The following is a 26,022-nucleotide window of genomic DNA, read 5'->3' on the forward strand; positions in this document are numbered from 1 at the left end:
CCTGGGAGCCAGCTGACTTGGCATCTACAGGACCAGGGACAATGGGTATAGAGATTCCAGCTATAATGCACTTTTGGAGCACTTTGTGGTGCTCCCTGCTCAGGCCCACCCTTTCTCACCACACCCCAGTATTTTTTTTGTCTGGCAGACCCTCACTGTTGGTACTTTCTTCTATGACAAACTTTGCCCACATGCCCAATATCAGGTTTGAGTCCATCTTTCTGCTGTTATACCAAGTCTAACTTCCACCAACTACTCATCAGTCAGTACTAGACATTTTTTATGTACATGGCTGTCTCCTTTGTGAGCCTGTAAGTTCTGAAAGGGCAAGTACTATAGATCCCAGTATAGTGAATGAGACCAAGTGATTGATTTTAGGATAAGACGTAAAGAGAGAAGGAATAGAAAAAGAGAACAAAAGGTGAGAAGGAAGGCAGGAAGGGAGAAAAAGAAAAAAGACAGAGACGAAGGGAAAGAACCAGGGAAGGTTAGGAGGATAAGAGAAATAAAGGAGAGGGAAGAATCGTATGCAATCTACCAGGTAGGTCCTAGGAGGGGACACTGAGATGAACAAGACCGAGTCTTCACTCTCGAAGAGTTCAGTCAACTGAGGGAGACAAAGCTGGGGAATGAGAAGAGAGTTTAGAGAGCAGGCAAGGCAGTGCTGTGAGCTGGAATAAGCCAGTCACAAATTCCAATTTGGGATACTAAGCCTGCGGCAGGGTAGGAACTCGTTTCAAATCCAGTTGATGGTATTACCAGGGCCACTTTCTTCTAGGTGTGGTGGCAGTGAGGAGGTTACAGCCAGGGTAAACATGGCTTAAGTGAATAGATTCTTCTTTCTTACAATCTTATCCAGAAAACCAAAAATACCCTATGTGCACTGCTTCGCACAGCTCCAAGCACACAGAGGATGCTGAAGTATTTATGGCATGAATAAATAAAGGCATAAAAAATGGTTAAGGAGCACAGGATCTTGTCTCAAGCATCTCACAGACACATAACACATGTCGAATGACTAAATGAATGAGAATGGTATGATTCCTGATACCTAACCCAACGTCTGGCACAGTGCAGGTAAATACATGCTCAAAGAACAAATTTCAATAGGGTCTTCATCATCATTTCTAATTGCTATCCCAATCCCCCACCACCTCACTGGGTCTGAAAGGAAATGGAGATACCCTTTAAACATTTTTCAACAAGCTCATTTTTACTGCATCGCACACAAGACTAGCAAGGTCTCATGTTGCCTTGGTTAAATGACACTGAGTTTGAAGCCTTACTTACGTATTGTTGTTTGTTTCTCTAAGAGATGAAAACATGTCCCAGTATATCTGAGTCAATGTATCTTGGCAAACATGTTAGTGCTCATTTCATTTGACCTTCAATCTCTATTTAAATCCTTATTAATTGCTTTTCTGGAAACAAAAGGTGTTAATTGTTTTCATAATCGCTTCAAGTTTCCAAGACCACGCTGCCATTTCTCCCTCCTCCAGACCCTTGATAGTCTTTCTTGTCTGAGAAACTCAAAGCAATACTGTGTTGCCAAATCCTTGTGGGCAGGGTTCAGGGTAAGGGACCATGCATAAAGAAGGTAAAAGAAAGTAGAAAAAAAAATCCAGTTGTTTAATAATTGCCTTGGAGTTTAGGTAGTAAGATGAAGGTGTCATTTGAAAATTTTACTATTCTAGAGATAGGCAACATGATACAATGGAAAGGCCATGGCATTTTGAATTAGGGGATGTATATTTAAATCTCAGCTTCACCACAAACTCATTGCATGACCTTGAACTACTCATTTAATTTTCCTAGGCCTCAGTTTCTTCATCTCTAAAATGAATGGCCTATGTATAATAACCTCTAAGATGACTACCAGCTCTAATATTCTGAGATGCTAAAATGGCTCAGGACATTTTGATGTCAAAATATGAAGGGTGATTCAGACCACTGGGGCCATTCATATTTTATTTATTTTTAAATTATAGGAACGTTCCTTTGGCCAGCTATAGAGTTCCCATTCACTGCTGGAATAAATGCCCATGACTTCAAAGCTATACCATTAGGTTTTAAATTTAGAAAATAGAAAGGAAATAAAATTGTGCTTTTGTGTTTATGACCTTATTAACAACTTTTATGTCATCGGTAATGTGGTCCATTTTTCAACCCCAGAAGACAAGAAAATATTTAGCACAGGAAGAAGAGAATAAGTTAACATGTATTGTCTACCTGCTATTAATTGTCATTTATTCATTACCTCCTGTAAGCTAGTCACTAGGTCAGAGATATTTCTTATGTTATTTCATATTTATAGCCACCCCATGAGGTAGACATTGTTTTCTCCATTTTATAGATGAGAAACCCGAGACCCAACAGGATATGACTTGTCCAATGTCCTATACTAATAAGGTGAATTTGAACCCAGGTCTGTCTGATACTTACACCAATATTTTTCCTATAGTATCACTTCAGAAATATCCCTACTAAGTAGAGGGCTTTTCATCATTGGGACTAATCAAGCAGCAGTTAGGGATGCTATAAGGAGGACCACTGCCCTGGAATAGATCCGGAATCGCTGGACTCTGAAGTCTCTTCCAATCTGAGAGTCAATGATTCTGTAACCTTGTCACTGCAAGGGGACTAACACAAAGCAAATATCACTAAGCACCCCCACTAAGAAGCTGCAACGTGTGATCTTTTTCTTTTTTTTTAATTAATTAATTTATTTTTTCAAATACATTTCTTACAACTATCTTTTTGCCAAGAAAAAAAAAAATCTTTCTCAAATTCAGAAGAGTCCACAACCTACCTACCACAACTGCTATCATCATGCCATTCATCTGATGACCCACTAGACCCAAAGAATTATTACTCTGCACTGATACTTCATAATCCCAGGAGATAACATGAGCAATGTGAAATTTAATTCAATAGTGTAGGAAATATCCACCTGTACTCCTAGGCAACATGAGCTGGGCTACTCTGCTTATTAATGAGCTCCCTCTTTTCTACTGGATATATTCAAGAAAGTGCTTAAGTACCACTTCTACATGAAGCCATGGCCACTGATTACCTAAAATTACTCCTTCTTCTGCTTTTTTATAGCCATTATCTCTAGAATCCTTGTAGGGAACTTTGAATACATTTGAGCTTCCTCACTAGAAAATAAACTGAGGACAGAGACTATGTCTCCATGTAAGGAAGTTTGTGTAACAGAATGCTTCATGAGACAAACTCATCATCATCTTCATCTGCATCACTATTTATTTAAAAGAAATTCCAGCTATATTTCCAACCAATGAACAACCTCAACTTAGAACAGAACCTCCGCGAATGGCTCCTCCCAGGGAAAGAGTATAGCAGGCACTGTAGACAAAGCCTTCCTCTCCCAAGATAGCCAGACAGCATGGCTGAGAAATTGGGTAAAACTGCTAAAGTCATGGGGTCTCTGGAGAAGAAAAAGACCAAGACCCTTTTAGTTCCTAAATGATGCTAACCAACAAAGCAAGTGTTGCAGAACTGAAGTTACCATAGGAAAAACATCATTTAAACTTGGGGCCCAAGTTCAAATCCATAGCTTGAAGGCTTATAGGAAAGAATAGCTTGAACCCAGTGAATCATGTAGGCTGGAGGTCCTTCTAGGCCTAATCTTCCTACTGTGGTTGTCATGCATTAGGTACAAGAGCCGAGCATGCCCATAACCTACATGACCGTTTACTGTGTGCTAATCACTGCTCTAAATGTTCTTCATAGATTGGTGCTCCATCCTATGAGGTAGTTACTATGTTATCACTGTTTTATGGATGAGGAAATTGGAGATTAGAGAGTTAAGTAATTGGTAAGAGTTAAGTTCACATGGCTGGCAAGTGGTAGAGCCAGTATAGAGCTCCAGATATTGCAGATAAAACTATTGGGCAGAAAACTTCTAAAAGGGGATAAGGAAATTCCTACTGATAAGAATAGATGGGACCCCAAGGGATCAAGTGGAGAAATAGAGGGATATGAGCATATGATAGCCATAGCTGCAAAAATGGGAAAAACATGAAATGTAGCCAAAAGACCAAAACAGAGGATGGTGACAGATATGAAACTTGTATTGTCAGAGCAGAACTGGACTAAGAGAATGGAAGTCTGGAGGAAACATAGGAGTAGGTACAGTGGGATGATCAGAAAATAAGGTAAGATGAAAGCAGGGAGCAGTGGATCTGAAAGGACAACAGAGCATGATCTGGATGGATTCTAAGCCATATGAAGCATCCAATGAAATTGAGGCAATGTGGAGTCAGGAGGTGAGGCTCTCATCGTGCTCAGAATCTGTGTAGAACCAGCAGCTGGGGACCAGGGGCATAGGGCAGGTGGTCTAGGTTGTCTTCTTTCTCCCCTGAGAGTCTGGGAAAGATGGCTTCCAAGAGATTGGCAGAAGGTTCATCTTACTAGAGAGTTGAGGCAATTAGCTTCCCTCTCTGAGGAACAAACAGTGAGTCCACCAATGCACAAAGCCTTTAATAAACCCTTCCTCAGAAGCCAAGTCTCTAACCTCAAATCTCCTGAGGGCTTGAGGGTCTGCCTGCTCTTGACCTTTTCCTGAAGCATTATTCACAGGCTCTCTAGACATTAAGGGCCAAACAATTGCCCCATGCAGACCTCCAAACTTAATCCACTGGTGCAATTATATTCATGGAGCTCCTCTTTGATTCTCAGCTTGCAGAACAGAAATGTAAACAGGATGCCTTGAAGATGTAAGAGACTCAGCTGAGGCCCCCTGGAAGCCAAATTCAAATCTGTCCAGGTGAGATTCAAATAAGCAAGCTTGTGTCTTGTGAGAGTGAACTGGGTTTGAGTCGCAGCTCTGCAGGGACTCCATGAGCTTCAAAAAGAGGACAGGACTCTACGCTCCCTGCAGTTTGTCTATTACTGTTATTAATATCTATACCAATATGCTACCAGTTATGGCTCATGATATATTTAAATACTTACTTTTTAATGTCCTTCTGTCCCCTTAAAATAAAATCAGTTATATTAAAAGCAAAATCTTTTCCCTTTATACACTTAAATATTTCTAAGTATTATAATATCATGTCTGTGATTTGCTTTAAAATACTTGAGTCCCTTCCCCCACTTCTCAAAGAAAGATAATAGATAAAATAAAACGGGAAAAATGTTGAGACTGTTTAAACTAGGTAAAGGGCAAATGGGTTTATTGTACTATTTTCTCTACCTTAATGCATGCTTTAAAATGGTCATAATAAAAACTTAAGAAATAAATAATAGCATAGAAAATAAATATATTCAGTGGGGTAGTCTCCCCCTGCCCTTAGATTAAAATTCCATGACCTTCCTGCTTACTCATAGGTAACAAACAGCTACAGGATCTGTAAGTCACGAATGCAGTTTCAATTCTGAAATGAGAATGTCCAGTCCCAGGGATAAATCAAAGTCTGACCATGATTTAGTGCCGATCTCACATCTCTCAGTTCTGGCCATTTTAGGATGGGGACTCACAGAGGGAAAGGGATTGGGTATGGCTGGCTGAAGCTCCCTTTGATTTATTTCTCTGATCTGCCTCTGCCTGTGAGCTAAATATTGTTTCTTGCCCCCTCCCCCTCTCTGGCCTTCCCCAACCAGGACTGGCAGCTGAGGAAGAAGGAGAGAGAAGAGGTAGGAATGGTCTTACTTGTATTTGCCTTAGTAAGTCAAACTGGCTTGAGGGTCTCTGGATCATGCAAATGCTTCAGGCTTCCTCTTGGTCTAGTGAGCAATTCTGAGGACTCTTTAGAGCAACACTGTCCCATAGAAATATACAGTGGCCTACAAAGGGGATCCTCCTATATCATTTTTAACTTTCTAGTAGGCATATATAAAAAAGTAAATAAAACAGCTGACTTAATTGAAAAAATATTTTATTAAACCTATCTAAAATATTGTGCAATCTATAGAAAATATTAATGAGATATTTTATACTCTCTTTTTCATACTAAGTCTTTAATATGAAACTCAGGTATATTTCACACGTCCAACACATATCAATATGAATTCCAAGTTTCGGGTACCCAACAGCCACATGTGGCTGGCGACTACTATGTTGGGCAGCAGAGTTTGAAGGCCCCCATCTCAGGAGACTTCTGGCTTGCTGCTCCTTTGTCCATATACTAGGTGAACTGAACACACTTCCCAGTTTGTCTGGCAGTCTTGGTTTAGTCCTATTGCCCCAGCTCTATTATTCCTTAAATTACTTGGTTATCAGTGCCTTCTTGCACTCTCCCAGGCATCCTTGTTTGGGTAATGAATTACATGGCCACCCTGCCTGTACCTCTCTCTTCTAGGCGGGAGCTGGTGGATCCTTCCTCATCTTTGTTTTCGGGCTTCCTACCCAAAGGTTCAAGCTCTTTCTCTTCTAGATCAACGGTCAGCAAACTACAGCCCACAAAGCTAAAAATGGTTTTTACATTTTTAAAAGATGGAAAGAATCAAAGAGTATATAGCAGAGATAATATGCCTCCCGCAAAGCCCAATTTACTACCTGGCCCTTGAACAAAATAAGTTTGCTGACCCCTCCCCTCTGGGGAGAAAGGAGATTAGAACCCAGTTCTCTGAGCTCCCACCACAGGCTGTTCTCTCTGGGATGGAGGGGGGAGGTAGATCCTTTACCTGTCACCGGTGTGAGGCCAGGAGGTAGACCACTGCTCTCACCCCTCCGCCCTTGTGCTCAGAGGGGGCTCTGCAAAGAACATTCTTCAAGGAAATCCCATCCCTCGGCTCCATCCTTTCCACTCTCTCAACCTTAGGCCATTTCCTCTAAACGTCTGCGCAATCTAATTTGGCACTTCACTTTGGAATCTTATTTCTTTTATATCTTAGTACCTAGGCAAGTGTCCATTTTAAGCTCTGGTTACCATATTGCCGGCATTATCTCATGGCCACCTCCACCACCATCGTCGTTCGTGTTTCCTCAAAGAGCCTGAGTTTGTTCGGGGTAGGATCTCTTTTGTCTTATTTCTGAATCCCTGACAGTATTTAACATTATGACTCTCACAGCATAGATATACAATAAGCATTGCTTGCGTGAAAAAATTAATGATAATCCATGCGCTCAATACTTCAGCTGAACTAAACAACTCCAAGTTCTCTATAGACACTGATAGCTTTTTCCCGCGTGCCTTGGCATACACTGCCTGGCCTTCTTTACCCCTTTCCTTCATGTCCACCATTCTCCAAGATGCAACCCAAATAAGACAATAATAATATTTGTATTAGAAATAAAAAATAACCCTTTCGGATACCCTCAAATGTAAATAAAAGCTCCAGTAAGACCTTCCCAGGTCCTCCCTGGAAGAATTCGACACCCTTGCCCCACAGCGGGGAACATCTCTCTCTCATCCTGTATTTACTACAGTACACTTTATCTGGTATTACAATTGTTTCCCTACCAGAACTGAGCCCTGCATGTTACGGTCATCTGGGAAGCCTTTAAAATATACTGATTCCTGGGCTCCATTACAGACCAAGGAAATCAGGATCTCTGGGTTAGGACTTAGGCATCAGCATTTCTTAAATGCTCTTCGGTGGTCTAATATGCAGCAGAGCTGAGAAATACAGCATAAAATGGTGAGTTCCTAGCTGGCAGGGACTATAGTTTGTCTCTGCAACTCTAGTCATTAGTAAAGCTTACCATTCAATAAACAGTTGTCAACTAAAAGAATTATGAAGTATAACAAATATAAAGCATAATTTATATAAGTCTATTCATAGAAGTTTGTGAGAATGTTATGAGACAAACAACTATATATTAATCTAATGACTTCTGATTAATTGGACAGGTTTAACTATATCAAGCACATAAATGGACTAGAACCTCACACCTAACTAAGCAGTTTTCTCAATTGTGGCAAAACTTGGTCTTAAAAGAAATATAGATGGGTCCCACAAAAATATGAGCATGAAGTTAGTTCATTAGCATGGTCTCTAACCAAGTCCAAAAGACAAACTTCCAAAGCCCCCTCACAGAGTGTAGACATATTTCAAGGTTGTTATCCCATAACTGTCAAATCCAGACTTTCTTTGTCTACTGCTGTATAGTTTATACTTGAGGCTGGCATGAGAGTTTTCCATTTGTTTGTCAAGCAACACTCTCAGTTCTCTTGTAATTATGCTGCTTGTTAGCAGCATTAAGTACAAGCGTATCTCTTGGTTTTCACTTGTTAATTTGTGCCTCTCCAATATGCAGAGACAACAATAGATGTAGCCATAAGGTCAGAAAATTGCTGATGGTCAGGGAAGCCATTGTGACGGCCTGCATGCCTTTGCCAGTAATTAATATCCAATGAACCAGTGTCATACTGTGGAAAGATGATAAAAGAAGCCGTGGGTTTGAGTTGGCCCTGTCACTTGCTCTGAGTCCCTGGACAGATTAGCTTATCTCTTTGTGTCCTGTGCAATAGATGTTACTATAAACATCTATATCAGGTGTGTCTGTGAGGGTATTTCAGGATGAAATTAACATTTGAATTGGTGGACTGAATAATACAGATTTTGCCCTCCTTAATATGGGTGGGCCTCATTCAATCAGCTGTAAGGCCTGTGTAGAACAGAAGGGCTGATTAAGAGAGGCTTTCTTTTTGCTTGACTGAATTTAGGTTTGACATGTTTTGTTTTGTTTTGTTTTGTTTTTCCTGCTTTCAGACTTAAACTAAAGCATCGGCTCTTCTGGGGTCGAAGTCTGCCAGCTTTTGGACTGGATCTACACTTGGTTCTCCTGGGTCTCCAGCTTGCCTACTGCAGAACTCAAGACTCATTAGCTCCCATGACTGTGTGAGTCAAGATTTATAATAAATCTCTTTATATAACATAAATTTAAAAACATATATTTATGTGTAAATATGTAGAAATATAATATATATACACACATATATAAAACAAAACCAATAGGGGGTATGTGTATGTTTTTCCTACGGGTTCTTTTTCTCTGGATAACCCTGACTAATGTACAGCAATAGCAATATAAACCCTTTTGGGGGCTTCAGAGATAATCCTCTTTTAATAAAATTTCTCACATTGCTAGAAGTATTTTCAGTGCATCCATGAGAAGTAGTCATATAAATCATTGTTATTAGAATCAGCTGGTCAGCTTTAAAGACATTGATTCCCAGGCCCAAGGCCAGATCTTCTGAATCAGGACCATGAGCGGGCAGCACCTAGAAATCTGGATATCTAAGGATCTTCCCAGCACTTCAACTGCCTATCCACATTTGGGGACCACCCACTTAAGTGTTTCCATTGAAGGAACTAGGAACCATGGCTCTGACCTGGAGTCTGAAATTCCGTCACCTCCAGGACATAGATTTGGTTTCTCTTTCATCTCCTGTTAAATGCAGATGATCTAGAGAGATATTACATAAGGCCTAGGACCATACATTTTGGATATATTTATGCAGAATTCATCTCTGATAAGATTTCTCTTAGGTCCAAACACTTTCAGAGTCTCCCCATTGCCTACTTGATTTGTAAAATCCAATGTCCTTTGAATGGCACTCAAGTGTCTCCAAAATATGACCCTTGGATAACTGCAGTGTCATCTTGCACCAGAACCACCCACATACGTCTCATGGTTCAACCACCACAAAGATTGCATGGGTCCCTTTCTCACACCATGCATTGCTCCTGTTCTCACCTCCACCTGGTCCTCATACTCATCCTCCAAGTGTTGGCTCAAATGGCATGTTATTCATGCAACCTCTCTAATGCCTCCCTTACAGACTGCTTTATATCATGGCCACTCGTACGCATGTCTCCCTTATAGAATGGGAAGTTCTTGAAAGCAGAGGTCTCTCCTTCATGTCTGTGTGGCCAAAGCTCTGAATCAGGCTATTTTCTTACATGGTGACCAAAAGGGAGAAATAAAAAAGCTGAATATTTAGTTGCAAATGATAAGAAAAGAGTGCACATGGGGTAGGCCTGACAGCACAGTGTATTGGTTAGAAGCGGGGGCTTTGGGGAGACACATCTGGGCTCAATTCACACCTCTCCTATAATACTTACTAGTGATATGATGGGTCAAGTTACTTTTTTCAGATTCTCCCTTTCTTCATCTGTAAGTGAGGATGATGATGGTATGACCTCACAGGGTTGTGAAGGTTAAGTATGCTAAGAATTTAATACATCTTCCAAATGTATCATATTCACATTAATAACCTGTACTTGTTACTAGCTCTTCCTTATTATTCTTATGTTTATTAATTTATCCATGTATTAGCAAGTGAGTCCAGGCTGGGACAATGGAAGATGCCTATTTCATGGGTGAGTGAAAAGTGGGAGGGTCCTCAAGCTAACTTACCTCATGGGCCCTTTCCATTTCTAAAGGGTATCCACCTGGGAGGTGGGGGTAGAGACAGAGCCAGAGAGTTATGCCCTGTCTTCCATGAGTTGCCTCCCTTCCTTGATGAATTTCCTTAAGGAATATAGATCCACAGGAGATTTATGTGTGAGCTGTTTCCCAATAGTTAAAACAACTTATTTGCCACCACTAAGCATTCATTCTTTTCCTGGAGGTCAATTGCAAGGTGTCTGCTTCTGTCAAGGGCAAGATTGAGAGAGCAGCAGCTGCTGACTTGACAGCTAATGCACATGAGGCTGGACTCCTCTTTGTCTCAGGCTGGAAGGAGAAATGGGCCAAACTCTAAAACCACCCTTGGAACTGAAAGGTGATCTTAGATACCATTTGACCCAATTCTCTGCCCTGGATGTATGACAAAGCTGAGACCTACATCAGGGGAAATAACTTAAAGTACAGAGCTGTGGTCACCAAAGGCTACTTATCTGTGGCAAAGACAGCCCTGTTCTGGGTGAAATGAATAAAAGAAAGACAATGTTGTAAGGTTTTCATAAAGTTGAATGGTTTGGATTTCTAAAACTCTGAGGTTAAGCGCTTCACACTTTTATGATATTAAGATTACTTTTCTTGATAAAATAATGATGATAGTCAATGCCAACTTTTTTCTTTAATGTCCTTGCCTGGGTAAATAGGTTGACAACTCTATGTCCTTTTCCATTTTTTTTTGTTATTGCTGTTGGTGTTCTACCCATCTATAAAATCCCCCAGAATTTATGACTCTCTAATGTCAAGATTAAGAATGGGGGCTCTGGTATCAGGAAAATATGAATTATTATCTTTGCTCTTCTTCTAAGTTGTATGACTTTCAGCAACTTATTTAACTTCTCTAAGTCTCTAACAATTTCTTTAACTTCTCTGAGTCACAATAACAATAATGCCTACTCTAAACCTCTTACACGCAGCAACCCACAAAATAGATAATTGATTCTTGTTATTTGCAGTAGTTATATTCTACAAAGCTGAGAGAATACTAAACCAAGATGAGAATCAGGGCCTTGAGACATCCATGTTTGGGCAGCCCTCATCCCAGCAAGCAATGAGAAGCTGGTGATTCAATTTAATTCAACACAGCCTCAGTGGGATTTACTCTTCTGGGGTGCTAAAAGCAAAAGAAGTACAATATGTTTTAGTTGAAAGATCAAAATGAATGTTGGATGCACTAAAAATAGTGTATCTGATGTCAAGTCCACTTACAGTTGCTGTTACAAAAATCTACCATCCAGGACCACCAAAAAAAAAAAAAAAAAAATCAACAGCAGCATTAGCCAGCAGTGCAGATGTTGATGAATGGGAGTATTGTCTCAAAAACCATTTTGAGGCTACTTGCTGTGCCTTAATGAGGGAGGGGGCTTGGAGCCCAAGGCTCTGTGTTAATTACAAAAGGGTATTTAATAATTGAGGCCAGACTCATCCAAATAAGATTGGAAGAATTAACCATCTCTAATATAAAGAATCACTAAAGAGGAAAAGAAAGGACTCAAAAATGCTCATATCCTTTAATATACAAATTCTACTTGAAGGTAGATAATAAAATGATCAGATCGGTAAAAATATTGATGCATAAAAATACTGATGCATAGTATAATTGTGTGCAATTTCTAAAATAATGGAGAATTGGTTTAAAAATTATGATATATCCATGCAATAAAATGTCAATTTAATTAAAAATTATTTTTAACATGTAAAAATGCTAAAAGTGCAATTGTGAGTAAAAAAAATGTAAAACCAGGATACAAAAAGTATGGTCCAAGCCCTGGCCAGGTGGCTCAGTTGGTTGGAGCATCATCCAACCCACCAAAAGATGTGGGTACAATTCCTGATCAGGGCACCTACCTAGGTTGTGGGTTCAATCCTGAGTCAGGGCATGTATGGGAAGCAACTGATCAATGTTTCTCTCTCACATTGATGTTTCTCTCCCTCCCTCTCTCCCTAAAATCAATAAACATATCCTCAGGTGAGGATTAAAAAAGAACAAAACATGGTTCAAACTGTGTTTGTGTGTAAGTATTCCTAAAAACAGGAACAAAACATTGAAAGGAAATATGCCAAATGTTAACAACCATTGTTTTATCTTTTGTGAAATTGAGTGGTTTTTATTCATTTTTACTAGTTCTAAGGTTTTTACCATAAATATATACCATTTTTATTTTTAAGATGGGAGGCAAACAGTACAATGAAAGTACAATCCAATTTGCTGTCACACTCCACACCAAACGACTGCTTTGATGAACAGAAGCACAGATTAAACAAGATTTAGCCTGTTCATCTAACAGGTCACTGATCTGTAAAAATATCAGATGTTTTCAGATTTTTCAAATCATTTATTATTAAGCAACTAGTTGGAGTGTAGCCAACTTAATTAAACAAAGAACATGAGATGGCCCCACCCCCAGAAGAGCCCCTGGGAGGCCAGGGGTCTCTCACCTTTGTACTGCCAGGCCTTGTGCCTGCGACAGAGTGCGAGCGCGACAGACATGCACTGAAAGAATGAATACACTGGAAAAATATGTTGTCATAAATCACGGTTCAGAAGCCATCTGTCTTATCTTTCATTCCTTCATTCATGCACTCGTTCAAAGGTTTTTGAAGAACTCGTATATATATATATTCCCCAAAACAGAATTATCTTCTGGAAGGTGGGCCCTTTGTAGTACAGGCTTCCTCCTGCTAGGTGAGTGTTCCAGGAACTCATCTGTATCAGTGCACCAGTTGGCGTTGTTGTAAGAGGTTATATTCAGCTTCGGTGAATTTTTTTTTAAACTCTTTCAATGTGTTTGCCCATTTCATGATGGGCGATTTATGAGTGCCCCTGGCCTCACCATGCTGAGTATTCAGCAGTTTTTGACCAAAAAATGGCATAACCCCTGTGCCCGACCCTCCCTACTCACACAATCTCACCCAAGTGACGCTTCTTTTTATTCCTGGATGAAAAAAGTCCTCAAAGGGAAATGTTTTGCTGATGTCCAAACAGTGAAACAAAAAATGGCAGAAGTACTAAAAGACGTCAAAATCAGTGAGTTCAAAAACTGTTCTGAGCAGTTGAAAAATCTCTCGATAGGTGTATTGCATCAAATGGAGAGTACGTTGACAGTGACTGAAGTTTAAACATGTAAGAATAAATACATAATTTTTTAATAAATAAATTTCATTTTTGGGGGGGGTTCCGCCCTTGTATGACTAGGCCTGGACAGCCCTTCAAGACATGCAATGACCTGTGATAATTGTACACATAAAAAAATAAAGAATTCAAGCAATAATAAAGTTAAAAATAAAATGCTAGGATTTGAGCTGCATTTTGAAGGATGGACAGAATTTGAACATGAGCGAGGAAAGTCAAGAGAAGGCATCTCATGGAAGTAATGACATAAACAAAGTCTCAAAGGCTTAGAGAAAACAAGAAATGCTTCAGTTTGACTAGAGCACGGAGATCTAAGGGAGGAGTAGAGGGGAGGCTGGGCCATACATGGGGCCTGGTTACTTAGGGAGGGGTTTGGGTGTGCTGTTAAGATTTGCTTTCTCCCATAGATAAAGGTGAACATGCGGAAGACTTTCAGTGGGAGAGTGACCTGTTGGAAGAAATGCTTTATGAAGAGACTTGGGCAGCAATGGGCAAAATGGATGGGGAAAGGGGCAGCAGGACCTGGAGTGGGCAAACGCCCCCTGACAAAGATCTCCAATGAGGAGCTGTGAATACTCAGCAGTTGGAAACTAAGTTCTCAGTTCCCTCCTCCCCAGGACTGCACCAGCTCTCTGCTGCTGGATTTCCTTTAAGAGGAAATGCTATGGACCACTCTTTACAGAGATGCTTAAATTCCAAGCTCAGCCACCAGCCCCCACCTCTCCTACCCCTGGAAGCAGCTGAATTGCTTTGCAAATATATGCAGATACATGCCAGTAACAAAGCCATTAACATGTGCCCTAAGCCTCAAAGGGAAAGGTTTGCTTTGATCAAAGCTCATAATGGGATATATCCAAGGGGCAAAAAAACAATATCCTGCTCAGCCCAAACAAGGGAAGGTTTAAATTCTAAAGCAAAATGTCTGGCCTTAGTAGCTGCTATTCAGGCAGATATTAGAACACATGGTATTCCCTTTGTACTTCCCGCACTTCCTAAAGTTGGAATCGCTGTAAAAGATCTTCCCTCTGCTTCAATGTGTCATGGCTGCAAATACTGATAAAAGTGTGTGAATCTGACCCTCTAAACTCTGAATCTAATTTTATAAAGTGTACTTCTCAAAATATTGTCCACAGGCCAGCAGCATCAACATATTTTGGATACCCCAAGAGAAAGTGAAGAATGCAGAATTTCCTGCCTGACTCTAGAACCAGTGAGTCAGAATGTTAACAAGATGCCAGATGGGTTATTCGCATGCCTATTACAATGTAAGGAGCACAGATCTACATGACTAAGTGTCCATAATTATAATCACCTGAAGACCAGGATTATTTCTTACTCACCTTCCTATCCCCAGGCACAGTGTGTGCAGGTAATCGGTAATCAAAATAGGCCTCTGTTTCCTCTTATGTAAAATGAAGTAATAGCTATCTCAGGGACTATTGCATGAAGTGGATATTACATGTAAAAGAAAGTACAATGCATGGCATGTAGGTGGTACCTAAAGTTCTAACTGTCTTCTCATTCCTATTCTGCTAAAAACAATTGTTGAACTGTGTACTAATGCCTTATTTTGATCATTTTGTGTCTTCTAAAATGTCTATCTCATCGAATCCTCATGTTTACACAGCAGGAGTTGCCAGCTATGCTTACCAACCAGGATATAGAGCTTTTAAAGGACTTATGAAAGGTCGTAAGGCAGTAGAAGCAGAGCTGGAATTTGAACCAGCCCCCTCCAATCAATCCACCCTTCCCCTCCCAGCCTCCCTGTCTCTATCTAACACAGAGATCACACTTGTCCTGCTAAAAATTCTTCTACCATCTTCAGCGTAGAAGTCAAACTCTTTTGCACAGCCTAACTGGGGATGATGTCATCAGATGTATGTTACAGACCTGCCATCTGAGCACAGGCTGGGTGCAGACTTGGATGTGGTCCATTAGGAACAATGTTGCAAAAGACCCAGAGAGATTCCATGATCTGACCCTTGCCTGCTTCTCTGGCCTCTGCTCCTCCTTTCCTCTTGTTTCAGGTGACATTTGTCAGTCCAAAGTCATCAGGACATTTTACATCTCCCCCAATTCACGGTTGTCCCTTTCTCTGGAATGCGTTTGGCTGACTCCATTGTGCCAGACAGCTTCTAGGTGCCCCTCCAGACCCAGCTTCAACCTTTCCACTCAGCTCTGTGTCCCTGGAGGCTCACCTCTCTGGGCCAGAGCGCCTCTGTCCCAGGTCCTCTGGTTTCCAGCTGGGTTTGGCAGGGATGACAAGAAAAGTGGGAGTGAGGTCAGAGTATATGTTCTGTTAGCTCTTTCCTACAAGGTTCGCAAGAGCGGGCTGTGTCCCTCCATGGAAGATCCTTTCCTCTCAAGGAGACCAAAGCTACAGAACACTTTCCCTTTCCAGATTCTGGGAGCTACAGTGCCCTCTCATCTCCCGGGGCCTGGATGGTATCAACCGAACACCACAGATCCACTCCATTCCTTCCGGTTTCCTTATGCTTTCACTTTTGGAAATAAATACTCCTTCAAATAAATACTCCTATTTTGAATGAATGAATGAATGAATGAGCCCTCTGTTTCCTGTTAGAAATGTGATTTAAACATTCTTCATCCAGCTAACATCTATTCATCCTTCAGAAAAATCCAAGGATCACCACCTCTTCTCCACAACAATTTAGGTTGGCCTCTCTCATAATTCTTACACAGTGCTGCTGACTTCTTTAAGGACAGGGAGTATATTTTTATTCTACTTTGTAGCCACAGCATCTGGAAAGCACTCTATAAATATTTGTTGAATAAATTAATTAAGAGTGACAAAGTTACATTTTCTTAAGCAAACCATTTCTACCTTATAAAAATGAAGAAAATTTCTACTGACATTTTTATAGTCACAGCGTTGTTATTTTACATTTAGAGTGACTTTTCCCTTTAATCACAATATCCCACTCAGGGCCTGGGCCTATTCCAGGCAAACTGGGACACACAGTCACCCTCATTATAACCCTCACATGGCAGTGTGAAGTCTAGGGATGGGGTGAAATTTGAGGACTCAAAAATGGCTGGAAGGAGTATTGACAGTGTAAATTCTTAAATGGCCACTACAATCTCTGCCTCCCGGTACTTGTGCCTCTGTGAATTCTTACCCTTGAGTGCAGTCTGGGCCTACTAATTTGCTTCTAACGAACAAAAATACCACAAAGGTGATAGAAAGTGGCTCTGACGACTCATTTCCAAAAAAGGGTGACCTCCTCTAGCCTCTGGTTCTCTTCCCCGCTAGCACTGATGAAGCCAGCTGCTGTATCTGTGCACTGCGCTATGGTGAGGCCCACGCGGTAAGGAACTGGGGGCAGCCTACAGCCAACGGCTGGAGGAACGGAGCCCTCAGCCCCACTGCCTGCCAGAAACTAAATCCTGTCAATAACCACAGAATAAGCTTGCAAATGCATCCCGCCCCTGTCAAACCCAGGGATGACTGCAGACCTGAATAATATTGCAACCTGAGCCAGAGCCCAGAACCCAGAACAGGAAGAACCCAGCTAAGCCACCCTCAGATTCCTGATCTACAGAAATTGTGAGATATTAAGTGTTGTTACATTTAAGTTTTGGAGTAATTGCTAGACAATAATAGAAAATGAATACAAGAGCTTCTCCGAATCAGTGAATGTTTCTAATTCTAGTTTGCCAGATCCCAAAATAAAAATGGGAAAATCAGAAGAAAAATACATAGAGAAAAGGATCAAATGTTTCTAGATTATAATTGTTCTAGTAACACAAAGCCCAGAAATTATTGCTTTGCATTCCAAAGAAGAAACTCAGTGACATCACTTTATAGCTGATCTGAGACCTCCTGGTCCTGCAGGCTTTTTGTCAAAAAGGTGATTTGATTTTTGAGCTACTGGCCCTCCTCCCCCATGGGGATCCAGCAACAATGAAAACCAAAGCCATGACCCTGATTCCCTCACCCAGGTTTCCTCTCACTTGGTTTAACGGGCTCCCTCTTATCAAAACCATAGTTTGCAAACAGCCCTAGAAGAGAGACTTAACCTGAGTGGACATTATTGAGGAGCCAGCATTTATAAACAGGGTGTAAACCAGGGCCCTTCCATCCTGGGAGAGCGAGTCCCACAGCAGAATCTGCATGAACAAAATAAACGCAATAGAAACAGACTCATAGATACAAAGAACAGACTGACAGCTGTCAGAGGGGAGGGGGCCTGAGGGGCCGGTGAGATAGGTGAAGGCATTAAGCAAAAAATATTATAGACACAGATCTAGAACCGCATGATGATTACCAGAGGGAAAGCGGGGTGGGGGAAGGTAGGAAAGGGTAACGGGGGGATGAACGGTGCTGGAAAGAGGCTTGACTTTGGGTGGCGAATACAAATTAGAATATACAGATGATGTGTTACAGGATTGTATACTTGAAACCTATTTAATTTTATTAACCAGCGTAACCCCAATAAATTCAATTAAGAAAAAAAGAATCTGTAGATTGTATGTGTAAGCTTGATCAAGTTGGAGTCTCCATTCCCAAGACGGAAATGTCAAGCTGAAAAGGTGAGCCATAACCTCCTCCCCACCTGAAAGTTTAATAACTATATGAAGTTAAATATGCATTACAGATAATATCAAAAGACCTGAATATACTTTGAAGTTTAATTTCCACATCTCCAATTCCCTGCCCCTGACCAGGCCTCACAAAGATGACTGTAGAGTCAGTCCTTTCTTACAGGCCAACCTGTACCCCCACCTTGCTTACCTCCTTCCCAGCCTGGGCACTCTCTGGGGGCCTCCCACTCCACCCCTCACTGAGTCTTTGCTCTATTAACCATGTTTTGTATTTTTGGCATTTCTGAGGCTTTAACATCTGGAGTCTTGATACTGCAGGGACTCTCCTCCCAGCCAGCCCAGATCTCATACCCCCAACCTCTTACTCTCCAGGCTACAAGCTACCTTCCTTAATCACCCCATGGCCAGGTACCAGACAACTAAAGACAGCCTCTATGCCCTAGGGCCTGCTGAAATAATTTAAAGTAGCCAATCCTAAATCTCTCCTTCCTTCCCACGGAAACCACAATAAAGGCTCTTGCGCATGCTTTCTCCCCACCCCCAAATGCCCTTTCTGACCAAGCCTGGAGCTTCCCGAATGGCCCCTGTGACATGGTATGTCCTCCCTTATTGGGGTCTGTGAGTACCAGACTATCAAGGACAGTCTTCTTCTGATCTCTTGGCCTTGCCATATGATAATAATAAAACCTGTCTGATAAAACACACGCTCCCTACTCAGAGCCCTCTATCCCATCCCAGCTCCCCACCACCCTCTCTCAGCCTACTCATGCCCTGTCTCAGTCCCTTCCCTGGGACCTCTAAGAGGCAGGATAGCACAGTGGTGAAGAGCACAGAGTTTGGAGTCGGGATGCCTGCGGGACCGGGGACGCTGCTTTCATCTCTGTGCGCCTCATCTTCCTCTGCGTTGTATAGAGATAATAAAAATAACCATCTCAGAAGTGTTCTGTGAGGATTAAATGAGGCTATGAATGTGAAGTGCTTAGAACAGTGCTTGGCACTTAGAAAGAAGTCAGTAACTCTTAGTTATCACCATTATCATCAGTATGGTTAGGGAGCAAAGAGGAGCTGTGCTAGAAAAACTAGCCAAAATTCTACCTATCACTTTACCAATGATTTCAACACACATAGAATAAGGGGCGGGCAGCCAGCAGGGATAATTGCATATTCATAAGCACCTCCAACCAAATTAATTGATAGGGCACGATTGTAATAAAGAGAATTAATTTCCATTTTAATAACTTCACATGCTACATGTTAAGTATAGGCCCACATTGCCAATGGTCACAGAATTTCCCCTTTGTGTCTGTTCCATGTTGATTATGATGTCGGGAAAGCAAAAGTTAAATCCTGTTTAAGAAAGAAGAAAAAAATCTAATTTAATAACAATTGCAATCCTGTTGAAAGCAGGATTAAATCTTAATAAGGGTGGAAGGATGTTGTGTTTCAAGTCCATTCCTCTTGAAGCTCTGGTAACTTGTTGGGAGATAGAGACAGCGTTGTCAAAGGGCTTCACAGCCCAACGCTGGCCTCGCCTTCCAGCATCCTGACGCAGAGAAATCGCCGATGGTGCTGACACTTCTATTTTCACTTCTCCCTTCCTGGTGCTTTTTCTCATTAAAGCAGCTGGATTCTGTAATTTCTACTAGTACAGATGAAGATAAAATGACTCCCAACTTTTATTTTGACCTTATAAAACTATGTAATTGGTGCAGAACCTTCAGACTAAATGAGTTTCCTTTAGATTGAGAGCGTTGGTCAGAAGAATCATAGAGTTAAAAATATACCACATGCCCAAAGAGAATTATTAGCTCATGAGCCAATATTCTATTTAAATATATTGAAAATCAGGTCTAACACCCATCTCATGAAAGTTTCGGTTTTGATTTATTCATTTATTTCTCTTAAAAACAAACATAACTCACCGTGCAACTAGAAATATCCATCACAATTCTCTCTTCTTTCTCTGAATCTCACAACGCTCACGGAGTCCTTGTTACCCACAGAAACTGTGTCCAGGCTCCTGAAAGTTATGTCTGAGGCCCAATGACTGGCCCTTGCCTGACACTAACACCACCCCTGTTTCTGCTTTCTCATCCCTAGGCACTAGTGACATATTACAGATCCACTGGGCCCTAGCTCTGAATCTTTGCACATACACTACTACCTTTTTGGAATATTCTCTCCTACAAATCCTTTTGCCAAACTCCTGCTGCCCCTTTAAGAATTAGCTCTGGTGTCTTCTCCTCTGTGAAGCGTTCAGTGACCTCCCAGATGATTCAGGGCAGATGTTCTTCTCGGGTGGTCCTGTGCAAGCCTGCAGTGTACAGTCATCAAACTCTATTGCCACCATTTGCTTACTTGTCTCTCACTCCATGCATCCTGAAATCATTGAGGATGGAAGCCCCTCTTTTCATCTGTTTCTCTACATGGCATCTAGAACAACACTTGTCATATGTATAGCAGGCTCTCAGCATATGTTTGTGGGATGACTAATAAGAGCCAAACTTATATGGTGCTTATTGCACATCAGGCACAGCTGTAGAGAGTATCACCATCTATACCCATTTAAAACCCTAGCACCCAGACTACTCTTAAATCTAGAATAGATCATCCCCACACTGCAGCTGCAAAACCTGGGGCACTGAGGGGTGCAGAGCATAGGTTCCAGCCCAGGCAGTCCAGCTGCAGAGTGTGGACCCCTAACACCACCGGACACTACCCAGAAAGAAGGGACTTTGTGACAATGCCCTGGGGCTGGCAACTAGCTTCCTCGAGTGGGCCGGTTTCATGGTGTGCTCTGTGTAGGACACAGACACTGCCCCGGAGCTTGAGGGGAACGAGGGCTCTGGTCAGTGAGCCACTCCCTGGCCGAGACAGAGGGACAAGAGGATGCTGAGGACTGACTGCTGGGTGGTCCCCCAGGCCCCTCTGCAAACAAAGAGGCTTGTGTCTCACAACAATATCCCAGCTGAGGCAGTTTAAAAGCCCACATGGCTGGACCTTTGGATGGCTGATAAACAGTAGAAGCACAAATATTTACTGTCATTTGCCAAGGCTCTTTCTTATTTTCTGTCCTGGGTCAGGTTAGCTCTGCCCCAAGAAGATGGTTTGCTTGTGAACCTGGAGCCCTGTCACAGGTGGCTGCTGGGCTGAGGAGCAAAGGTGGTACATTACTGTGACAGGGCCATGCATGCATAAGGAGACACTGGCTCCCGTAATGCCCCAATGACAAAGGCACTATTGCACCTCTTACCAACTGTGTGGGAAGCACGCTCCTACCGGGTGCTGAGGCAGGTCTGAATTAAGAACAGTCTTTTAACTGTGTCATATTTAAGAAGACTTTTAAAATGTTTTGTTTTATTTTTATTTCTAAATTTCCAAGTTTTCAAACATTCAACATTTATCTGACACCTGCTGTGTGCCACACATTGTATTAGGTGCTAGGAAAGCAGAAATGAATAAGACAAAGCAATAGCACCTCCCTCCCCCAATAGCTATTATCTACCAGCTTCTATTGTGTGCCGGGCCCTCACGAAGGTTGTACAGACCCCAACTACAAACACTGAATGATAAAATTGCCAGTGACAAGCTGGGAAAGGATATTTTACAGCATGTGCGAAGTGTACTCACATGGAAGTATGAGATAGCATGGTCAGTAGTTCAATATACCTGAACATCAGAGTTCAAGGACAGGGAATTTGGAGATGTAAGGGGAACCCAAGATATTCTAAAGAGTTTAGCGTTATCTTGAAGGCATGGGGCACGACTGAGGGAAGGATTTTAAATGAGGATGAGGAAGGCTTTGTTACAATAAGATTTGCATTTCAAAAAAAGGCAGTCCATCCATGGGGTGTGGGGTGATGATTGGAACGAGGAGAAACTAGAGGCACTATTCCAAGAGATAGGGTGTAGCATTGTAACAGCTAAAATGTGGCCTGTAACATCAATAGCATAGTTGATCCATCAAACTCAGGACAAAGGAGGGTATAATGGAAAAATGTGGATCAAATGTCCCGATGACATATCCTAGAAGAAACGGATCACCAAAACGCTAGTATTAGCACATTGGCAGGAAGAGGTCAAACGAGAAACCAAAATTCTCTGTCCCTTTTGGGCAAACCTTCGTAACAGTTTCAACATCTATGTTCTCAATTTCTCCATCGACCCGAAAGGATATCACAAAGCCAGTGTAAGCAGGGGTCCAGGGATATAACTGAGTATTGAAAGTGGTTCCCTTAAGGTACTACGAAAACAATATGGACTACATAGCTCTTCAATTTCCAATAGAATTTTAAGGTGAAAACAAAAAGCACTTAGAGATGGCAGGAAACTCAGGGACTGTACAGACCAAACCCTTCAACGTATGGATTCATATCTTTACCTCTCTTACTCCCACTGCCTGCAGTGCGCTTCTAAGCAGAGCCATCTGATGAAACCCTACTCGTGATATCCTCAAAGCCCCCCTCAGCCTGACGCTTGTCTTGAATCCCACACGATTAATCATTCCCTCTTTGGATCTCGGGGACTGCTTAATGCCTGGCCTTCACTTTCCTTGTCTGTAAAATGAGATCATTATTTTGCCATGGTTTGAATACTTGGCAGAGTCAAATAGGATAATGTCAACCCACCTCTTTCACAGGGTTGTTACATGTCCCAGGCACCTGCCTATTGGATTTCAGGAATCTTCTCAATCCTTCTCTGTCAAGCTTGCAGGACACAGTATGTCGCAAGTTCCTTCGCTCTGCAGTTTCTGAGCGCGGGTGACCAATTTAAGGCACTGTGGGGTGACTGGAGGATAGGAGGAGAAAAGAAGCCAGGATATTTCTACCCCTAAATCTCCTGACTGTGGAACGCATCTCCAGGAAGGCTGGCTTCTCTCAGTGGCTCCCCTGTATTTCTAGATTCTGAAGGTGGCCCTGGTCTTTGGGATTTGGTGGTGCACCTTCTCCCTCCAGCCTAAAGAATACAATGGCTTTCTCCCATCACTGGTCTCTGGCTGGCTTCCGTGTCCTCCTTTGGCTTCTCAGCTCTTCTAATACCCATGCAGCCAGCGCCTGTATTGATCGCCCCTCTTTGAAATACCTAGAAAGAGTCCTATTTTCTGACTGAATTCTAACTGACATATTAGCCAAAGAGGAAAAAGGGGGAAGAAAAATAACAAATATTACTGACAATGTATTCTCTGTCAGGCTCTTGCCCTTGGTGTTTTAATTCATAATTTCAGTAGCATACTGGTTAAGGTTACAAACCTTGTCAGAGAGCCTAGGCTTCAGGTCCCAGGTCTGGCAGGTATAATGCTAAGTCAATCTCAGCCTCAGTTTCCACTGCTGTATGTTAAGGATAAGCAATATCTACACGTAGAGTTGTGAAGATTATTAATAATATGTATGATGCTATTAGCACAGAACCCAACACATAGAACCCCATGTGAGCTATGATTATTAATAACAAAAAATCCAGACAAACCTATGAGACTGGTATTATTATTCCTCATGTCATATGAGGAACCAAGGTTCATAGACATGAAGTTATGTGCTCAACGTCACATAGTTAATAGAGAAAGATGCTAAGGTTAAAACTCTGACTCCAAAGTCTTTGCTCTTTCTGCCATACAGTATAGTCTCACAGATGGAAACATACAATTGGAAACTATAAATGATGTTACAGATGTAAAGCCAGAGCTCCCTGGCTTTCTAATAATTTACATACACTTTTGTTAGGAGCAGAAGTTTGGGAGGAGCCAAATGCTGGCAGAAGTCGTCCCGGCAGGCAGACCTAGAGCACTGTGAGGAGGGGAGGCTGGCCAGGGTCAGCGCAGGCTGTGCTTACCGTCAGGGAAGCCGCACCCCCGCCCCAAAGATCTGTTGGCAGGGACCTGCAGAGTGGGCCTCACCTTCTCATTACTGTCCTGCTGCGGGGGTAAGGGCTCATGGACTATCAGTCCAGGGGGACAGTTGGCAGCTCCCCATGGCTCACTCCACAGCATCCAGGCCTGAACCTGTGACCAGAGACTCATGTGCAAGGCCATTACTGACTCCTGAGACTGCAGGCATTAAGATTCCCTCATTACTGGCCATGCAGATTGTTCCCACAATAATGAGGAGGCAAGACAAAAGGCCACCCTGGGGGAACTTCGGAGAACCAAGCCTTCAATAGTGGCTGAGTCCCTCATCTGCCATCAAAAAAATTTCTCTCTAAATTGCCAGGATTCATTTTCTCCAGGGAAACTGACCCTTCTCTTTGTCTTTCTTCTTAGACTATGGGCCAAAAGTCTTTTAATTTATATTCACTCACCCCTTCCTTTTCTCCCATCTTTGTTTTTCTCTACCCTTCTCTCTCTCTCTCTCTCTCTCTCTCTCTCTCTCTCTCTCTCCTTGGCATTCTCTCTCTTTCCCTTTATTCTTCTATTCCTTCACATGACAGGGACACAAGGTTTAGAACCAGATACATTATGGATTCAAATCTCAGCTCTCTTACCTGGGAGAGAGGGACTTGAACTATGTTTCTTAACCTTTGGAGCTTCTGTTCCTTATTTGCAAATTGAGACTGAGATTCTCAGAATTTTGGGATTAGTAAATGACCTCAAGTACAAAGAGGCTTGTAAAGCACATGGACCCATAACTGACACAGTATAATGTGGGCCCCTCCTTATATTCAGCAAAGCTCTATTGAGTTGAATCTTTATTGTGTGAAGTCTCATGGAAGACACTGTTCTCAAAATAAGACTTGGTTTCTTCTCCAGAGGAATTTTCTCTTGTTGATACTGAAGAAAAGCCAGGGAATTTTGAGTTTTCTTAAACTACATGAAGATAAATGTTTTGCCCAGTGTAAATATCCAATGGCATATAATTTTTTTTCTAAAGCCAAGCAAACTGGGGTAAAGTACACTATGGTAACTGAAAAGTTCATGTAGTCCAAACCACTTACCCAGGCTAAAGCCTTGTCCCCCATTAGACATGTTCACAAAAAACATACTGTTTTGTTTTTCCATATTTTTTCCAATCAATTCTATTTTCTATTGATTTTTTTTTCCTAACATAGGATTATGAACTACTTTAAATCCCTCTGAAACTAGGAAGAATATGAATAAGTTAAACAATGAAACATCATCGTTTTTATTTGCATTTTTCAATTACTAGTGAGGTTGAATATATTTCCATACTAGCTTTCCACCGTACCTCTGTTTTATTATTTTAACCAGTTACTATGCATCTGGTATCTTCTCTACTACAGTGTGAATTTCTAAAGAACAGAACCTGAGTATTACTTATCTTTGTATCTTTTGTGCAGTATTATAAAGCATCTCAAACCAAGTAGGCTTTGAATAAAAACCAAAAATGTCCCTGCCACATGCCAGCCTCTGGTTCTGGGGACAGAAAAGTAGGAGGCTCCCAGGGATATGTTCTAAGTCCCATGGTACCTGTTTTCTGTGGACTACTCATTAAAGAAAGGAAACTGATTGGTGGCCGAGGTTCAAAGCCCAACGCTGTCACTTACTGACTGACCTTGGGCAAAGTTGCTTCATCTCTCTGCACCTCAGTTTTAGCTACAAAATAAAGACATGCTAGATGAGCTCCAAATTCCTTCTAATTCTTATCACATCACAATATCTGTGTAAAATATTTATAGACTGAAGCTGTGTTCTAATCTTAGTAATTTTGAAAATTCTGTTTTATTATTCTATCAATTACATCAAGCAATGTTATCCAATAGAAATATAATGTAGGCCATGAATGTGAGCCATGTACGTAATCTTAAAATTTTTAGTAGCCACATTTGAGTCAAACAGTAAAAATTTTTTAAAACTGTATTTTCTTTAACCAAATATTACCAAATATTGTTTCAACATGTGGCACTAGGCCAAGTGCTCAATGTGTGGCCTGTGGCTCCCATGTTGGTCTGCGTGGTGTGGAGGTAGCCTGGGGGAGGCTGCCTTTTCTGCTGCTGCTGC

The 26,022-nt window shown here is 41.7% G+C and overlaps 1 pseudogene; it reads right to left on the reverse strand.

Annotated features, from left to right (window-relative positions):
- Positions 1-24,099, reverse strand: part of LOC129069371 (40S ribosomal protein S18-like) — a 197,169-nt pseudogene extending 173,070 nt beyond the window's left edge.
- Positions 24,100-26,022: the final 1,923 nt, after the last annotated feature.

Source organism: Pteronotus mesoamericanus, unplaced genomic scaffold, assembly GCF_021234165.1.
Source record: "Pteronotus mesoamericanus isolate MK-2021 breed Mesoamerican mustached bat unplaced genomic scaffold, CSHL_Meso_final contig_105, whole genome shotgun sequence".
NCBI classification, from domain to species: Eukaryota; Metazoa; Chordata; class Mammalia; order Chiroptera; family Mormoopidae; genus Pteronotus; species Pteronotus mesoamericanus.